We start from the raw sequence: 18667 nt of genomic DNA, 5'->3' as shown, positions 1-18667 counted from the left end.
TAAACCAAGACCTGTAATGTGTCTAACATAATGTGTTGATAATAAGTGACACCACTTTTCGCTGGTAGGGTAGAGATAGTAATGCTGGTCAATGAACTTTTTACGGCTATATAAATAATTTGGGCAAACAAGTAGGAAATGATATATAAACAATCTTCAGTTTGTTACAGGTTACAGGTTTTACAAAAACAATGAACTGAAATATAATTCTTAAAAGATCCCTTTTCTTGACTTAAACAGAAGAACCCCTGAATTTATCATGCCAAAGCTTTACTGGTATATGATGACACCACTGTACACATTGCCTAACACTATCCACTTTGGACACTTTCCACAATTTTAAGAAATCTAAACGTAGGACATACCTATGTGAAAAAAGAAATATCCTTATGTTGGATACCCACTTTACTTAATCGTTATCCTCAATACCATGAATATATCATACACAAAAAATATATACATATTTGATGGTGATATATTTGATACGGGCATCTTAGAGTGTAGCTGTGTTTTGGACCACTCAATGTCTCAGCGACTGTTTTCAGCATAGTAACGTTTAGAAACGTTTGGATCTTTTTAGACAAATCCAGTTTTCAAGTGTATATATTACAGATGACTACAGGCTATACATAGAAAAGGATACGTCATGCTACTTTCTTACTTACCTTGGTTCACTGCAGATTCCTTGACTGGTTTGGACATTATTAAACCTAGAAATAAAATCTAAATTATTCATCCCGAACATTCACCCTAAAATGACCGCATATATGAAGAACTAAAATAAAAAAATAAACGTACATTGAAGTTCCGTTTCAATTTTTGTCTGGATTAGAGTATTGGTGTCAAGGTGCTGAATGAGTTTATTACCAAGCTGGGCATGGAAATATTATGACTGAACATCTTACCAGAAATTAACGACCCGCGATGGTCCGGGATAGAATAGGTCTTCAGCAACTCATGCTTGTCATAAGAGGGATTGGGTGGCCAAGCTCTCTGACTTGGTTGAGGCAATTGGGATACGATGATATGTATCAACCAAGTCAGCAAGCCTGACCATCCGATCCCGTTTGTTGCCTTTTATGACAAGCATAGTCCCCTTTTACGGCAAGAATGGGTTGCGGAAGACGTATTTTACCCAAGATCTTCAGGGGTTCGCAGCAAGTCGTACTCCAACTACCATCTCAGCAGTACCCATGCATGTGACGATTAAGAACACACTCGGACGGTTCAAAAGGATACCCACTTTACTTAATCGTTATCCTCAATACCATGAACATATCATACACAAAAAATATATACATATTTGATGGTGATATATTTGATACGGGCATCTTAGAGGTTAGCTGTGTTTTGGACCACTCAATGTCTCAGTGACTGTTTTCAGCATAGTAACGTTTAGAAACGTTTGGATCTTTTTAGTCAAATCCAGTTTTCAAGTGTATATATTACAAATGACTTCAGGCTATACATGGAAAAGGATACGTCATGCTACTTTCTTACTTACTTTGGTTCACTGCAGATTGCTTGATTGGTTTGGACATTAAACCTAGAAACAAAATCTAAATTAGCTCAGCAGTACCCATGCATGTGACAATTAAGAATACATTCGGACGGTTCAAAGGGATATACAGGCCTTTCCTCAGGAGGTTTCATTTTCATATAAACCCTTGTGGCTGCAGCTGTCACACTACACAACCTGTTTAAAACAAAGATGAACCCTACCTACCAGACTGGCATGTTGCAGTCCAAGATATACACAGAGTCCAACCAGGAACCACAGACAACATAGGGATCCTATTTGCAAGTGGCACAGACATCAGAGATGCATTGACCCTTCAGTTTGCAAAGACCGCAGTTGAAGGAGAACATAGACAACATATTGACAATTAGATTGAAATGTAATCTGAAATGACACGTTGTGCTTTGACAACAACTATCATGTTTCCCATTGCCATTGGAAAACCTGGAAATTGGCTGAAAAAAATTCAATGCAGGGAATCATCAGCGCCCCTTACCTCCAGAGCTAAATTCTAAACTTCAAATGCTTACATGTTACATTGCCTTGGATTTAATTTACAATTTGAATTTCAGAAATCAGTTTGAATGTAAAATGTCAAATCTCACAACTTTCGACTGTTCAAGAATAAAAAAAAAATTGCTTTTAGGATTCTATGAATACTCCTTTTGTTTATTAATAGAGTATCCTTTTTAGATAAATCATTAGTAAACAAACTTAAGGTGACTTCAAATGTGGTTATTATTATTATGTATTCCCTTGTGAATTTTTGCAATCTTTAATTTTAGGTTCAGCTCAAGATCATGACTAATTAGTTTAATATGAACTGGTTGAAATGTGATTGACACAGACAGTGTTTAGCCAAAGTTCCAGGAGACCCTACAAAAGCAAACTGCAAGTTTTGTTTGAATGTTTTTTCACTCTCTATCATGGGAGAGGTTGCAATCAGGAGTCATGCCCAGGGGAAGAAACATACATATGCAATTATGCGGAAGGAGGGATCTGGTTTAATGACATTTTTCTGTAAGTCCTATGTCACAGAAGGATGAAGCAAAGCCCCCTGAAGTAGCAGCAACATTTTTACAGAATGAACCTCAGACTGATCCAGATACCCATACAAGTAATGCTGTTAGTTTGGCAGATATAACTGTGCCGCCGCCAGCTGCATCTGTAGCAACACGTAGCCATACTACTAGTATCCGCAAGTATGCTCTGAGAAAAGAAAACCAGAAAGCAGGAATTACATGGGCCATTTTCAAACAACTCAAGTCGTGAAACCTGTGACATTTTCAGGGTAATGGTCCAAGACAGTGCAATTGTCCTGCAATTGAAATGTGAGTCAATCAAACTACCATATGTTATTTGTTTTGTTATTGCACCTTATTTCAAAGGAAAACTCACGGAAGAGGTGACAAACGCCCTCCATTACGTCATATGTTTTTATGAGTCACTCAACAAGGAGGTACAAAAAGAGCAAATGCATGTTGTAGTCAGGTACTTCAACGAGGACACTGTCACATCAAGATATTTAGGGTCAAAATTCATCTGGCACACTCCTACTAAGAATGTGTGAACAAAATTCAAAGAAGGAACAGAGGACCTTTCCTCTAAGAAGATGCTTCAAGTTTCCATGAACGGGCCAAATGTAAACTGGAAGATGTATGAGCACACTGTCAAGGAAAGGGAAACAGATGCAGACCAGCCTGAGCTTCTTTTAGCTGGATCGTGCAGTCTGCACACAGTTCATGATGCATTTAGGACAGTTCAGGAGACGAATTTGGCAACGATTCACTACTGAAGGGAATGTTCAGGTTATTTTAAGATTCCCCTGCTAAAAGAGAAGATTATACAAGCATCTCTAAGTCTTTGGTATTTCCAATGCACTTCTGATGGACTAGATGGATGGAAGGTAGAAATGTTGCAGAACAGACAATTTCTATTTGGCCACGCATGGTTAAGTATGTAACTGAGAAACCCAAGAGTTCAATTCCAAAATCTTCTTCCTTTGTAGCTGTGAAACATGCAGTTCATGATCAGCTTACCACTTTTGTTGCCATTTATTGCACATGATCCCAACTGTTTATTGAATCTGCAGAGACCCCTTTACAACTAACTAAAGTAGACGTTACAGCCAAAGAGAATCAAGAGGAGTGCCGTGGATATTGATGTTGAGCTTCTTCAAGTTGGATCGTGCCGTCTGCACACAGTTCATGATGCATTTCGGACAGTTCAGAAGACGAATTGGGCAAAGGCTGCTGTTTCCAAGGCACTGAATGAATTAGTGCCCTCAAAGTACTATAGTTCAGGAATGCAAGCTGCAAGAGGTGAGGTGAGGTTAAATGGGGTTTAACGTAGTATCCAAGATTATTGCATTTATATAGCGACGTGCATGTATGTGTGTGTGTGTGTGTGTGGCTGCTTGTACTAGTCCGGACTGATGCCGATTTATAGTGCTAGCTCACTGAGATACCATGCCGCAGTTTAACATGAATATCCCACTCAGACACAGTATACTGACTCCGAGCCGACAAGTCCTTGCTTTAGCCCCTTAATGCCGAGCGCCAGACAGGGTAACAACAAGTACCATCTTTAAGCGTCTTTTGGTATGACGCGGCCGGGGATCGAACTTCAGACCTTCCGCTCTCTGGGCAGACGCTCTACCACTAGACCACGGAGGTGGTCTAAAGCTGCAAGAAATCTCCCCACTGTATTATAGTTTTATCAGATTCGTGACAAGTTTGGACCCAGGACACATTATCTCTGAACCTGGTGTTATAAACAAAATGTTTGAGAAGGTTCTTACCGTACTGTCTGAAACCAAATGGAAAAAAAACCCAGCAATGTGACATCATCCTCACTCAGTTCAAGCTTTTTGTTGAAAAGTCACGGATGTTCGATAAAGACGATTTCACAGGGTTCAACATTATTAACACAAGACTGGATCATTTCTTTTCAAGGCACTTTGAATGGAAACAGGAATAAGCAGAATTCTGGGAAGTTGTGAATATCTTCCTTACACTTTCCCATGCACAGGCTTCTGTTGAAGGTGGATTTCTGGTTAATAAAGATGTCATTTTACCTTACTTTGCTGAAGAGAGTCTTACAGCACAAAGACTAGTTCATGACTCAATGACATCAACAGGGAAGAAACTGTCAGAGTTTGAGATCACACCTGCTCTTTTTGCTTCATGTTAATACTCAAGTAACAGGTACATGCTGCATCTCTTGGAAAAGAAACTAAAGCACAAAAAGCACAAAGTCTAGAAAAAGGAAAGGACTTTCTGAAGAGTTCACATAGGCAAAGAAAAGAAAAAAAGATCCTCGAAGCCACTGTACACACAAATCGGTTCTGCTGATAAGAAAGCAAGAGATGCTGAGGGAAAATCTGCTCTGACACTGCTTGCAGAGTCGAATGCATGAAGAAGGAGATCAGCTGAGATTCTCGAGAAGGACGTTCCAGAACAGGAAAAGGGAAATAAATCGCATTGAAGAAAGCTTGAAGAAAAATTGAAATTGTTGGCATGTTTTCTTTTGTTTGCTGGCAGAATAGCTGAATGCCTTGGTTACCTTTTGAAAGTGTAGATGCATATTTAAATGGTTAGTTTGTAAAATACTGTGCATGAATGTTGCACTGAAAGGAGTGATGGTATTTACTTCAAATCATAAGTTTCATGACAAATCAGTTCATGTACACTGAAAGGCAAAAAAACCCGTCACTTCTGAAAATACTGATAAAACTTTACAGACAGTGGCAGTTACCTGTTCTGTGGTCAGTAAACTCATTTTACGTTCTACTGCTTCTTTTTGTTGCCTTAAAGTCCATTTAACAATTGAGTTTGAAATGGAGTGCTTTGCCCAAACGCAGCCTACAAAAGTGCAATGGGACTCAGTTGCGAAAAGGTCTTGTAAAAAACATGATGCACGTGCATATCGTGGATGGAAGGGTATAAAAGACACTCAAAACTGTTAAGCTGGCTTTCGTTATTTCGATTCATCAGCCATGCCAAGATTATCAGGAAATGAGAGACAACAAGCGATCGGAAGACTGCAAGCAGGCCAGAGTGCACAGGTCATTGCAAATGCATTCAATGTCAACGTCAGAACGATATATCGTTTGCAATATCGCCACAACACCACCAACACCACCGACACCACCAACACCACCGACGACCGACCGCGTAGTGGTCGTCCTAGAGTCACTGCTCCCAGACAAGATCGGTTCATGATACGCCAACGTCTGCAGAACCGATTCCGAATGGCCACTGAAACAGCTCGGCAAACCATTGGCAACCACCAGCGTGCCATCAGTGATCGTACAGTCCGACGTGGCCTAACTGCCAACATGTCGTGCCACCGTCCTGCTGGTGTACCCATCCTGAGGGATCGTCACCGACAGGCCCGACCGCAATGGGCCAGGCAGCATAAAAATGGCGTCAACAGCAATGGAGAAGAATCATCTTCACTGATGAAAGTCGCTACTGTGTTTCAACGGTGGATGGCAGAGTCAGGGTCTGGCGAAGGAGGGGCGAACGTTATCCTGATGCTTGTGTTATGGAACGAGACCCGTGGGGCGGCCCAGGTATCATGGTTTGGGGTGGTATCGGACTAAACCCGAGAGTCGACCTGTGGTCTTTCAGAATATTGGTCCAGGCAGGGGTAATGGCATCACAGCTTTCCGCTACATTGACCAAGTCCTCAGACCCCATATCATGCCTTTTTCCCCCGTAATCAAAACCACACCTTTCAGCAAGACAACGCCCGTCCCCACACTGCCAGAGTCACCAGGGACTTCCTCCAACAGCACAACATTCAAATCATGCCTTGGCCTGCCCTCAGTCCGGATTTGAATCCCATTGAACACTTGTGGGATGAGATCCAACGCCGACTCAACGACGTACGCCCAAGGCCGACAACTGCAGCAGAACTGCGTGTAGCGTTCCTGAGGATATGGGCCCATATCCCAATGGCCGTCATCAACAGGCTAGTCCACTCCATGTACAGGAGATGTGTGGCTGTAGTCAACGCCCGTGGTGGCCACACCAGGTACTGATTTTGAACCCCCCAGCTGTAATGTCTTCTGGTGCCTCCCAAAATTCACAATTCTCAAAAACATTCCCCAGACTGTTAATTTCATGTGGGTCAAACACTGACTTTCTCCGATGTCTTTACTTACATATACTGAGTCAAATTAAAAACTTCACATTTTTAAAAGTAATCCCATATATGATATATAACGGACAAATGTATCAGAGAAGGTAATTTTTAATCATTAGAAGGATTTTAATTGACGGTGGTAACCATAATTTGTTCCAAGCACCTACGGTAATCGGTAATAACATCAACATTTTAAATCATAAGTCCCAAGCACGAGAATCTGATGGCACAAAAGTTCAGTAGCGTGTATGGCCACCATGTGCGTTGACAACTGCCACACAACGCCTCCGCATGGACCTTGTGATGCTTGTGAACACATGATTGGGAAGACGACGCCATTGTTGCTGCAAAATGGTGCCAAGATCTTGCAAATTCTGTGGTTGGTTCTGGAGAGTGCGCAGACTTCTGCCAAGAGGATCACAGACGTGTTCGATGGGATTGAGGTCGGGAGACCTTGACGACCAGTCGATGACGTTGACGCCCGCATTCTGAAGGAAATTCCTTGTCAAAATTGCTGTGTGGGGTCTGGCATTGTCGTGTTGGAAGATCAAACCGGGCCCATGTGCTGCCATAAAAGGCAGAAGTTCTGGTGCCAGTACCTGGTCGCGGTAAGCAGCAGCGTTGAGGTTGCAACAGATGACAGCGGCCTGGAACGTGCAGTGCCACAGGAAGCACCCCAGACCATGTCACTTCCGCCTCGAAATCTGTAAACTTCCTGTACACATCACTGGGGCGTAACGTTCATGACGGCGCCTCCACACCCTCGCCCTACCACCAGCGAATCGAAGAGTAAATCGGGATTCATCACTGAAGACGACTTGATTCCAATTGCTCTGAGTCCATCGTAGGTGTCGCTGTGCCCACAATTGACGTTGACGTCTGTGTAATTGAGTCAGAATCGGCCCGCAGTATGGCCGTCGTGCTTGAAGGTGAGCAGTTTTCAGACGGTTTCGAACAGTTTGCGCACTCAGTCTACCCCTAAACAGTTCATTTCTGGTTGATGTAGCCGTCAAAAATCGGTTACGGAGGTGACGTAAGACAATCTGACGATCCTCTGCATGTGACGTCACACGTGGTCGACCTGGCCGAGGGCGATCAGCGGTGGTACCCGTTTGCTGTAGACGCGTCTGTAAATCATAAACAGTCCGTCGACTACAACCCAACGTCCTTGCGACTTCAGCTACGGACGTTCCCGTCTGCAACATGCCGATGGCACGTTCACGTTGCACATTTGAAAGGCGTGGCATGACAAATGGCCGTAAAGACTTTTGTTTTCTTGTGTTTTTCTTTTTTGTTAATGACTGCTAGTCTAGTATGGCTGAAAACACGTGCGGTATTATGGCCACGTGACCAGTTGCACGTGAAAAAAACACTTTTGCCACAATAGTGCTGTGCACATGATTTTGATCGATTCACCTGCACAAAACGGGCGTTATCTGAAGACAATACGTGGCCATTACTGTTTAAATACACAATAAGGGCCCACAATGATAACTGGTCAAAATGTTAAAATTTTAGGATTGTGAAGTTTATAATTTGGTTCAGTATATATAAGCATTTGAAAATAAAGATAATTATATGACACATCCACATGACGTTTCTTTCGTCTTTCAGTGTATATTCTGTTACTAAAGTTGTGAGTGAAGTCCTGAGGTTCCTTTTCAAAGATTGTAATACTTGTTTTGATCAAGCAATGATTGATAGAGTGAATTTGTAGCTTTCATGCTTGAATCTCTTAAATAGTGGCAATAAGGAAAGGATAATTACTGGGTGATTTAGGCGTCCTTAAACAAAAAAGTTTTGTACAGAAATATCTGAGAAGACAAATTACCACTGGTGTTGTGTATGCTAAAGTTTAAACACCCCCGCAGTTGTTATAATGGAGGCCGTATAATACAGTCTGGAAAAGTTCTAAGAAATATCAGGGATTTTTTACAATGAAAAATGTGGGAACCATGACTATGTAACCATGAACAAATCCTCTGTAGCGAAGTATTCATATTTTGAATATGAAAGTAATAGCTTTACTTACTGTATCTATAATTGCAAGAAAGTGAATCTGGGAGGGCAAATGTCGAATTGTGTTTATATGCACATTGGATGAACAAGTTTGCCTAACTAATACCATTAATGCCCCTCGGGGGATGGGAGGGTGCGTTTATATGCCCAAATGTACCCCGAGGGGCAAATATTCCCACTAGGGTAATAATACCCCAGGGGTAGATCGATGCATGTAAACAACAGGACTTTCAGACTACAGGCCAGAGTCTGGCGGAGTTTGCTCGTACATGTTGTTCTTAGCGGAAGTGCCAAATTCTATAGTTCTGAAAAAAGGTTTTTGTGCGTCAGTTTTATTGGATATATGTATATCATCTATTAATAATGACCAGAGGCGGATTCGCGGTTTCTCATACAAACTCTGTTTTTACCCTCGGTGGAGACAGGGTAGTTTATAGTGGTGTGAATTTCAAAAGGGGAGCGGGGATGTTATCCCCCTGACATCCCCCTCCCCCTCCCCCTCCCCCTGGATTCACCACCAACATTTTTTTAGTCATATTCTTAATCTAGGATAAGTTATTGTTAGACAAAAAAGCTGTTTTAGGTCTGAAAATATGAATGAGGTGCATATATTTAGAGACATCATCATGTAACAGGTGTTTTTTGAGTGTAATAGTGTCAATTATATTTCATATCATTGTTGTTAACCAAATTGTCTGTATTTATTTTATTTGTCGTTTGCGTCTCTACTGCTTACTGCATGCATTGGTTCATTCGGATTCGGGGGTGGGGGGTGGGGGTGCTCTTACATAGCCTACACGAGTGTATACATTGATGTACATCAAATACAAATACACACTCAACTTAGTCTCTTTCACAGTCCCTGACACATATCATTTCCTTATGGCCCAGCCCTTACTGTAATGATATAGCCCTTAATGAAGCAAGTCTTGATTCTCCAATCATATCTGGTTAGTCTAACACTAACTGGCACATATCATTTCCTTATGGCCCAGCCCTTACCGTAATGATATAGCCCTTAATGAAGCAAGTCTTGATTCTCCAATCATATCTGGTTAGTCTAACACTAACTGGCACATATCATTTCCTTATGGCCCAGCCCTTACTGTAATGATATAGCCCTTAATGAAGCAAGTCTTGATTCTCCAATCATATCTGGTTAGTCTAACACTAACTGGCACATATCATTTCCTTATGGCCCAGCCCTAACTGTAATGATATAGCCCTTACTGAAGCAAGTCTTGATTCTCCACTCTTATCTGGTTAGTCTAACACTAACTGGCAAGGTGTATATATTGTGTCAGTCATGGGAGATTAAATTTAAATGTCATTACACATGTCTTTCCGTATTTCTGCAGTGTTCACGTATTCCTAATGTGTTCTCGTATTTCTGAGTGTTCACGTATTCCTGCAGTGTTCACGTATTTCTGCAATGTTCACGTACTTCCGCAGTGTTCACACCTTCCTGCAGTGTTTGCATATTCCTGAAGTGTTTACATATTTCTGCAGTGTTTACGTATTTCTGCAGTGATTACGTATTTCTGCAGTGTTCACGTGGTTCTGCAGTGTTCACGTATTCCTGTAGTGTTTACGTATTTCTGCAGTGTTCACGTATTTCTGCAGTGTTCACGTATTCCTGCAGTGTTCATGTATTTCTGCAGTGTTCACGTATATATGTCTGCACTGTTCACGTATTTTTGCAGTGTTCATGTATTCCTGCAGTGTTCACGTATTCCTGCAGTGTTCACGTATTTCTGCAGTGTTCATGTATTCCTGCAGTGTTAACGTATTTCTTCAGTGTTCACGTATTCCTGCAGTGTTCATGTATTTCTGCAGTGTTCATGTATTCCTGCAGTGTTCATGTATTCCTGCTGTTTTCACGTATTCCTGCAGTGTTCATGTATTTCTGCAGTGTTCACGTATTCCTGCAGTGTTCACGTATTTCTGCAGTGTTCATGTATTTCTGCAGTGTTCAGGTATTCCTGCAGTGTTCACGTATTTCTGCAGTGTTCACGTATTTCTGCAGTGTTCACATATCCCTGCAGTGTTCATGTATTCCTGCAGCGTTCATGTATTCCTGCAGTGTTCACGTATTCCTGCAGTGTTCATGTATTCCTGCAGTGTTCACGTATTTCTGCAGTGTTCATGTATTTCTGTAGTGTTCATGTATTTCTGCAGTGTTCACGTATTTCTGTAGTGTTCACGTATTTCTGTAGTGTTCACGTATTTCTGCAGTGTTCATGTATTCCGGCAGTGTTCACGTATTTCTGTAGTTTTCATGTATTCCTGCAGTGTTCACGTATTTCTGCAGTGTAAACGTATTTCTGTAGTGTTCACGTATTTCTGTAGTGTGCACGTATTTCTGCAGTGTTCACGTTTTTCTGCAGTGTTCACGTATTTCTGTAGTGTTCATGTATTTCTGCAGTGTTCACGTATTCCTGCAGTGTTCACGTATTTCTGCAGTGTTCACGTATTCCTGCAGTGTTCACGTATTTCTGCAATGTTCACGTACTTCCGCAGTGTTCACACCTTCCTGCAGTGTTTGCATATTCCTGAAGTGTTTACATATTTCTGCAGTGTTTACGTATTTCTGCAGTGATTACGTATTTCTGCAGTGTTCACGTGGTTCTGCAGTGTTCACGTATTCCTGTAGTGTTTACGTATTTCTGCAGTGTTCACGTATTTCTGCAGTGTTCACGTATTCCTGCAGTGTTCATGTATTTCTGCAGTGTTCACGTATATATGTCTGCACTGTTCACGTATTTTTGCAGTGTTCATGTATTCCTGCAGTGTTCACGTATTCCTGCAGTGTTCACGTATTTCTGCAGTGTTCATGTATTCCTGCAGTGTTAACGTATTTCTTCAGTGTTCACGTATTCCTGCAGTGTTCATGTATTTCTGCAGTGTTCATGTATTCCTGCAGTGTTCATGTATTCCTGCTGTTTTCACGTATTCCTGCAGTGTTCATGTATTTCTGCAGTGTTCACGTATTCCTGCAGTGTTCACGTATTTCTGCAGTGTTCATGTATTTCTGCAGTGTTCAGGTATTCCTGCAGTGTTCACGTATTTCTGCAGTGTTCACGTATTTCTGCAGTGTTCACATATCCCTGCAGTGTTCATGTATTCCTGCAGCGTTCATGTATTCCTGCAGTGTTCACGTATTCCTGCAGTGTTCATGTATTCCTGCAGTGTTCACGTATTTCTGCAGTGTTCATGTATTTCTGTAGTGTTCATGTATTTCTGCAGTGTTCACGTATTTCTGTAGTGTTCACGTATTTCTGTAGTGTTCACGTATTTCTGCAGTGTTCATGTATTCCGGCAGTGTTCACGTATTTCTGTAGTTTTCATGTATTCCTGCAGTGTTCACGTATTTCTGCAGTGTAAACGTATTTCTGTAGTGTTCACGTATTTCTGTAGTGTGCACGTATTTCTGCAGTGTTCACGTTTTTCTGCAGTGTTCACGTATTTCTGTAGTGTTCATGTATTTCTGCAGTGTTCACGTATTCCTGCAGTGTTCACGTATTTCTGCAGTGTTCACGTATTTCTGTAGTGTTCATGTATTTCTGCAGCGTTCACGTATTTCTGCAGTGTTCATGTATTTATCTAGTGTTCACGTATTTTTGCAGTGTTCACGTATTTCTGCAGTGTTCGCGTATTTCTGTAGTGTTCATGTATTTCTGCAGTGTTCACGTATTCCTGCAGTGTTCACGTATTTCTGCAGTGTTCACGTATTTCTGCAGTGTTCGCGTATTTCTGTAGTGTTCACGTATTCCTGCAGTGTTCATGTATTCCTGCATTGTTCACGTATTTCTGCAGTGTTCACGTATTTCTGTAGTGTTCATGTATTTCTGCAGTGTTCATGTATTCCTGCAGTGTTCATGTATTCCTGCAGTGTTCATGTATTTCTGTAGTGTTCACGTATTTCTGCAGTCTTCATGTATTTCTGCAGTGTTCACGTATTTCTGCAGTGTTCACGTATTTCTGTAGTGTTCACGTATTCCTGCAGTGTTCATGTATTTCTGCAGTGTTCATGTATTCCTGCAGTGTACACGTATTTCTGCAGTGTTCACGTATTTCTGCAGTGTTCATGTATTTCTGTAGTGTTAACGTATTTTTGCAGTGTTCACGTATTTCTGCAGTGTTTGCGTATTTCTGTAGTGTTCATGTATTTCTGCAGTGTTCACGTATTCCTGCAGTGTTCACGTATTTCTGCAGTGTTCACGTATTTCTGTAGTGTTCACGTATTCCTGCAGTGTTCATGTATTCCTGCATTGTTCACGTATTTCTGCAGTGTTCACGTATTTCTGCAGTGTTCATGTATTTCTGCAGTGTTCACGTATTCCTGCAGTGTTCATGTATTTCTGCAGTGTTCACGTATTTCTGCAGTGTTCGCGTATTTCTGTAGTGTTCATGTATTTCTGCAGTGTTCACGTATTCCTGCAGTGTTCACGTATTTCTGCAGTGTTCACGTATTTCTGTAGTGTTCACGTATTCCTGCAGTGTTCATGTATTCCTGCATTGTTCACGTATTTCTGCAGTGTTTATGTATTTCTGCAGTGTTCACGTATTTCTGCAGTGTTCATGTATTCCTGCAGTGTTCATGTATTTCTGCAGTGTTCACGTATTCCTGCAGTGTTCACGTATTTCTGCAGTGTTCACGTATTTCTGCAGTGTTCATGTATTCCTGCAGTGTTCACGTATCCCTGCAGTGTTCATGTATTCCTGCAGTGTTCATGTATTCCTGCAGTGTTCACGTATTCCTGCAGTGTTCATGTATTTCTGCAGTGTTCACGTATTTCTGTAGTGTTCATGTATTTCTGCAGTGTTCACGTATTCCTGCAGTGTTCACGTATTTCTGCAGTGTTCACGTATTTCTGCAGTGTTCACGTATTTCTGCAGTGTTCATGTATTCCTGCAGTGTTCATGTATTCCTGCAGTGTTCACGTATTCCTGCAGTGTTCATGTATTTCTGCAGTGTTCAGGTATTCCTGCAGTGTTCACGTATTTCTGCAGTGTTCACGTATTTCTGCAGTGTTCACATATCCCTGCAGTGTTCATGTATTCCTGCAGCGTTCATGTATTCCTGCAGTGTTCACGTATTCCTGCAGTGTTCATGTATTCCTGCAGTGTTCACGTATTTCTGGAGTGTTCATGTATTTCTGTAGTGTTCATGTATTTCTGCAGTGTTCACGTATTTCTGTAGTGTTCACGTATTTCTGAAGTGTTCACCTATTTCTGCAGTGTTCATGTATTCCTGCAGTGTTCACGTATTTCTGTAGTTTTCATGTATTCCTGCAGTGTTCACGTATTTCTGCAGTGTTCACGTATTTCTGCAGTGTTCACGTATTTCTGTAGTGTTCATGTATTTCTGCAGTGTTCACGTATTCCTGCAGTGTTCACGTATTTCTGTAGTGTTCACGTATTTCTGCAGTGTTCATGTATTCCTGCAGTGTTCACGTATTTCTGCAGTGTTCACGTATTTCTGCAGTGTTCACGTATTTCTGTAGTGTTCACGTATTTCTGCAGTGTTCACGTATTTCTGTAGTGTTCACGTATTCCTGCAGTGTTCACGTATTTCTGCAGTGTTCACGTATTTCTGCAGTGTTCACGTATTTCTGTAGTGTTCATGTATTTCTGCAGTGTTCACGTATTCCTGCAGTGTTCATGTATTCCTGCAGTGTTAACGTATCCCTGCAGTGTTCATGTATTCCTGCAGTGTTCACGTATTCCTGCAGTGTTCACGTATTCTTGCAGTGTTCAAGTATTCCTGCAGTGTTCTTTTATTTCTGCAGTCTTCACGTATTTCGACGTGCGTTCTTACTGTTAGGTGGATTATAGGCATACAATAAATTTGAGGAGTTATTCACATAGGAGGAATCATTTCTAATTGAAAAGGTAGATATACCGTATTCGAATTACGGAGCACCCAGAGCGCTCTCAAAATTAGAAATAGGGGGGCTGTTATGAGAATATTATTTTGGTGAAAAACAACAGAGTTGAAAGATCGTAAATTTTGGTTTATGCTGACAGCCTGAAATGTTTATGTACGACGGATATATCTTTCCAGAATTTAATTTCCCACAATTAAAGATGCATATAACACACGTATCATACACGAATAAATAAGTCTTGTGTACATTGATCAATCGGAAAGGGTGCTCATTGGGATTGTTCACTAGCCTATATATTAGCAAACATCGCCGTGAGCGCTTATAAGAGCGGGGCGCTTATTACGTCGAATACGGTAAAACGTATTTAAATCATTTAAACGCTACCTTTTCAAACGCAGAAGGCGTTCCGAGCTGATTTGTTATTCAGGCAGGTCGTATCTCACGCCCGGCGATGACACCAACATTATACGTGTTGATAAAGGGGATCATATTGAGGTTGTTGTGACTTTTTCACTCTTTGAAAAGTAGCAAGTTTACAACAATACACTTGCTAATACCTTTCAAAAGATTCAAAATAGCGGATACAAGTGAAACCTTGACTTTTATATTTCACTGTTGATGTTTTTTTATTGAACACTCACTGTTTACATGGTGTGCTTTGACAACACAAACCAATTCAAACACGGTAGTCATATGTCTCACATGACAACAGACCTTACTGTACGTCTGTGATAGAAACATCAGCACGTGTTTTTCCTTTGGGGCTATATTTGAAATATGACCAGAAACCTGAACAGAACGAATACTTGGTGTCCTTTGTCGTAGTGTGTTTGACTAGGATATTGCGTAAGAACAACATACCCACTCACCTATTGACTCACACCCCTATGATTACTAACCACGTAGTATTAGAAGTAGTAGTAGTAGTAGTAGTAGTAGTAGTAGTAGTGATTTACGAATCCAGACTATATGACAATTCGACCCTAAGTAATACCAGTAACATAACGACAAACATCGCTCACTGAAAAAGATGGGCTTCTTAATGTGTATACTGTGGCGCCGAGGGACATACAGCGCCGTACAGAACACACACCCCATCAAACAGGAACTCGTCCTAAGATAAATATCACACAAGCTCATCTCCCCAAACCAGCGACAGGCAATAACATACCCGAGGAATCTGACATATGGGAAATATCTCACCAAACATTTTGAAACCGCACAGAAAAAGCTAACGTTGCTGCTTCCCATTTTGCAAAAAACAGTAGCTCCACCAACCACCCCCGAACATTCCAGGTTAAAATATAAAATCACTCAAAATACACCCCCAAAGCAGCACAAGCCGGCTTTGTATTGTACCAAATGCTTAACATACATGAACTACTGACAGTCATAGAACAACAAAGAGACGGCCTCAGCCACAGGTGAGGACAACATCAGCTATATAGTATTAAATCATATCCCTAGAAAAAATCCAAAAATTTACTCCAATTCCGGAACTCTGGCACCACCCCTCAATCATGGAAAACAGCTATGGTGGCATCAGTCCTAAAACCAGAGCCTCATTCATATCTCTTTAACATCCTATATTATGGAATCAATAACTAATAACAGGCTCAAATTCCAAATCGCTAAAAATCACCTTTTTGGCCCTGACCAGAGTGGCTTCACCCTAAATCGTCAAACTTAAGACCAAAGTTTTCATTTAGAACAGGATATCAGAGTAGCACAAGCATAAAAACACAACACACTGGCCATATTTATAGATTTAAGAAAAAGCTTTTGGTATTGTATAGTACAATGGCCTAATACAAAAGTTGGAAAGTAAAGCTATAAATGGTAGAATACTGAATTTAATTCATTCTTTCCTTACCGACAGAACCATTACAGTAAAATCCCACAACACTCTCTCTGATACATATTCTATAGAAAGTGGCACCCCACAAGGAAGTATCCTGTCGCCAACACTTTTAGCCCCCTGATTGACGACATATTTCCAAATTCCACCCAAGATGTTTCAACAGCAAAATATGCTGCTGATGTTTCCCTTTGGACAAAAAACAATTAAACAGGCACAAGAAAGAATTCAACCTGTATTAACCTATTCCAAAAACACAGTCACTGAAAACGCCATTGGCCTATTACTAAAAGGGGGCATGGGTGGCCAAGTCGTCTAAGGCGCCGCGATTCGCTGTACAGAGTTGCGTCCCTAGGGCACGCCAGAAACCTATGAATGCCGGTTCGAATCCAGGTTCGCCCCGATTATGTTTCTAGGTTTGTCAGCACCATACCCGTGCTCGTGGGTTTCACCGAAGTGTTAAACGTCTGAGACCTGCATCACTTCGGGCTTTCCTCCCACATTAAGCTGACACACCGTGATAGTACTGGAATACTGTTAAAAGCGGTGTTAAACCATCTCACTCACTCACTAATCAAGCAGGTATAATCTCCAAAATCAAAATAAATTAGCCTAAATTACCAGCACAACCCCATGTACCAAAACCATACAAACAAATTATTAAAACATAAACAAATCAACACATAAATTCAACCACAGCCCCACACAAGCCCCATACCACGCCCACCTACTTAAACTCACACCAAAACATAATCTAGAACACATAACCCATGCACCACTACCAGAAAAAAATATCCACAAGAAACCAGCACAAGAAACAGACACATCCTAACACATGCACCACCTACCCGTGAAGATCCGGGGTAGAATAAGTCTTTAGCAACCTATGCTTGCCGTAAAAGGCGACTATGCTTGTCGTAAAAGGCGACTAACGGGATCGGGTGGTCAGGCTCGCTGACTTGGTTGATAGATGCCATCGATCCCAATTGTGTAGATCGATGCTCATGTTGTCAATCACTGGAATGTCTGGTCCAGACTCAGTTATTTACAGACCGCCGTCAAGTCACCGGAATGTTGCTGAGTGCGGCGTTAAACAACAAACAAACGGTCCGGTACGCATACAGATATTAAAATATAAAACCTTAAGAATAATTCAGTCTATTTCAGCGTCTAAAGAAATTACAAATTATGCCATTTCAAATTACGTGCATTTGTTGGAAAATACCAAATGCACAAACATGCTCTATTTTATGAAATGATAAAAAGCAACTGTATATTTCCAAAACTTAAACCAAGGGTGACAAATTTTCGTATTGTCGTGCTTGTATTAATTGCGACTTTCCTGCAAAATAATTACAAAGCATGACAAGATAATACACCAAAGCCACATTTCATTAAAATGTCTTTGTTGTCACAGTGTCGCGATTATATTAAATACTGTTTAGTGTCAAAATTTTAGGGGCGGTCGGGTAGCCTAGTGGTTAAAGCGTTCCCTCGTCACGCCGAAGACCCGGGTTCTATTACCGACATGGGTACAATGTGTGAAGCACATTTCTGGTGTTCCCCGCCGTGATATTGCTGGAATATTACTAAAAGTGGCGTAAAACCATACTCACTCACTCACTCATTCAACATTTTAACAAAATATGATCTTATATTTTACATGAATGTCCGTAAAGAAGGATCTAAGAGGATTAAAAGATCGTCAATTATCTCATGTGTAATGCATTATTTATCTTGAGGTCGCAAAATATTATTGTGAAATATTTTCTTAAATTACCAAGCTCTGTAAGCGCCTTGACAAATGGGATGTTATGAGTGAGTGAGTATTGTTTACGTCGCTTTGAACAATATTTCAATTATGTTACAACGTGTCAGTTTGACGTGGGAGGAAAATCAGAAGTGATGCATGTGTATTTGTTGCTGGGGTCATAACCCACGATCATATTTTTTTCAGGCACGCCCAGGGGACGCAATTCTGTAGAGCAAGAGTTAGTTTCTTAGCATGAAAACACGTTGGGTTCTAAAATTGATACCGGCAACAACAATAGATAGAGGATATTTCACTGTCGCAGTTGTAGGAGCATATTTTATGCAAAACAATATGTAAAGCGCACCTAAAAACTTGCATTGGTTCGTTCTATTCTGATTTCTGAAAAAACGCGTTTGTTTACAACAAGCCGATCACGTGATATGCGCTGGAGTGTGATATGGCGCTGGCCTGTTAAT

General features: G+C 41.1%; 1 long non-coding RNA gene across 1 annotated transcript in view; it reads right to left on the bottom strand.

Moving 5' to 3' along the window:
* LOC125378159 overlaps nt 1-18667 on the bottom strand; it is a 43304-nt gene that overhangs the window by 204 nt on the left and 24433 nt on the right. Inside the window, exon 3 of the long non-coding RNA XR_007220039.1 lies at nt 666-710. This is a non-coding gene — a long non-coding RNA (uncharacterized LOC125378159). The remainder of the gene's footprint in view (nt 1-665; nt 711-18667) is intronic.

This window comes from Haliotis rufescens, unplaced genomic scaffold (genome assembly GCF_023055435.1).
Source record: "Haliotis rufescens isolate VD_foot unplaced genomic scaffold, xgHalRufe1.0.p SCAF_114, whole genome shotgun sequence".
NCBI lineage: Eukaryota > Metazoa > Mollusca > Gastropoda > Lepetellida > Haliotidae > Haliotis > Haliotis rufescens.
The sequence above is the reverse complement of the archived record's forward strand: the minus strand, read 5'-3'. Positions and strand labels throughout refer to the sequence as shown.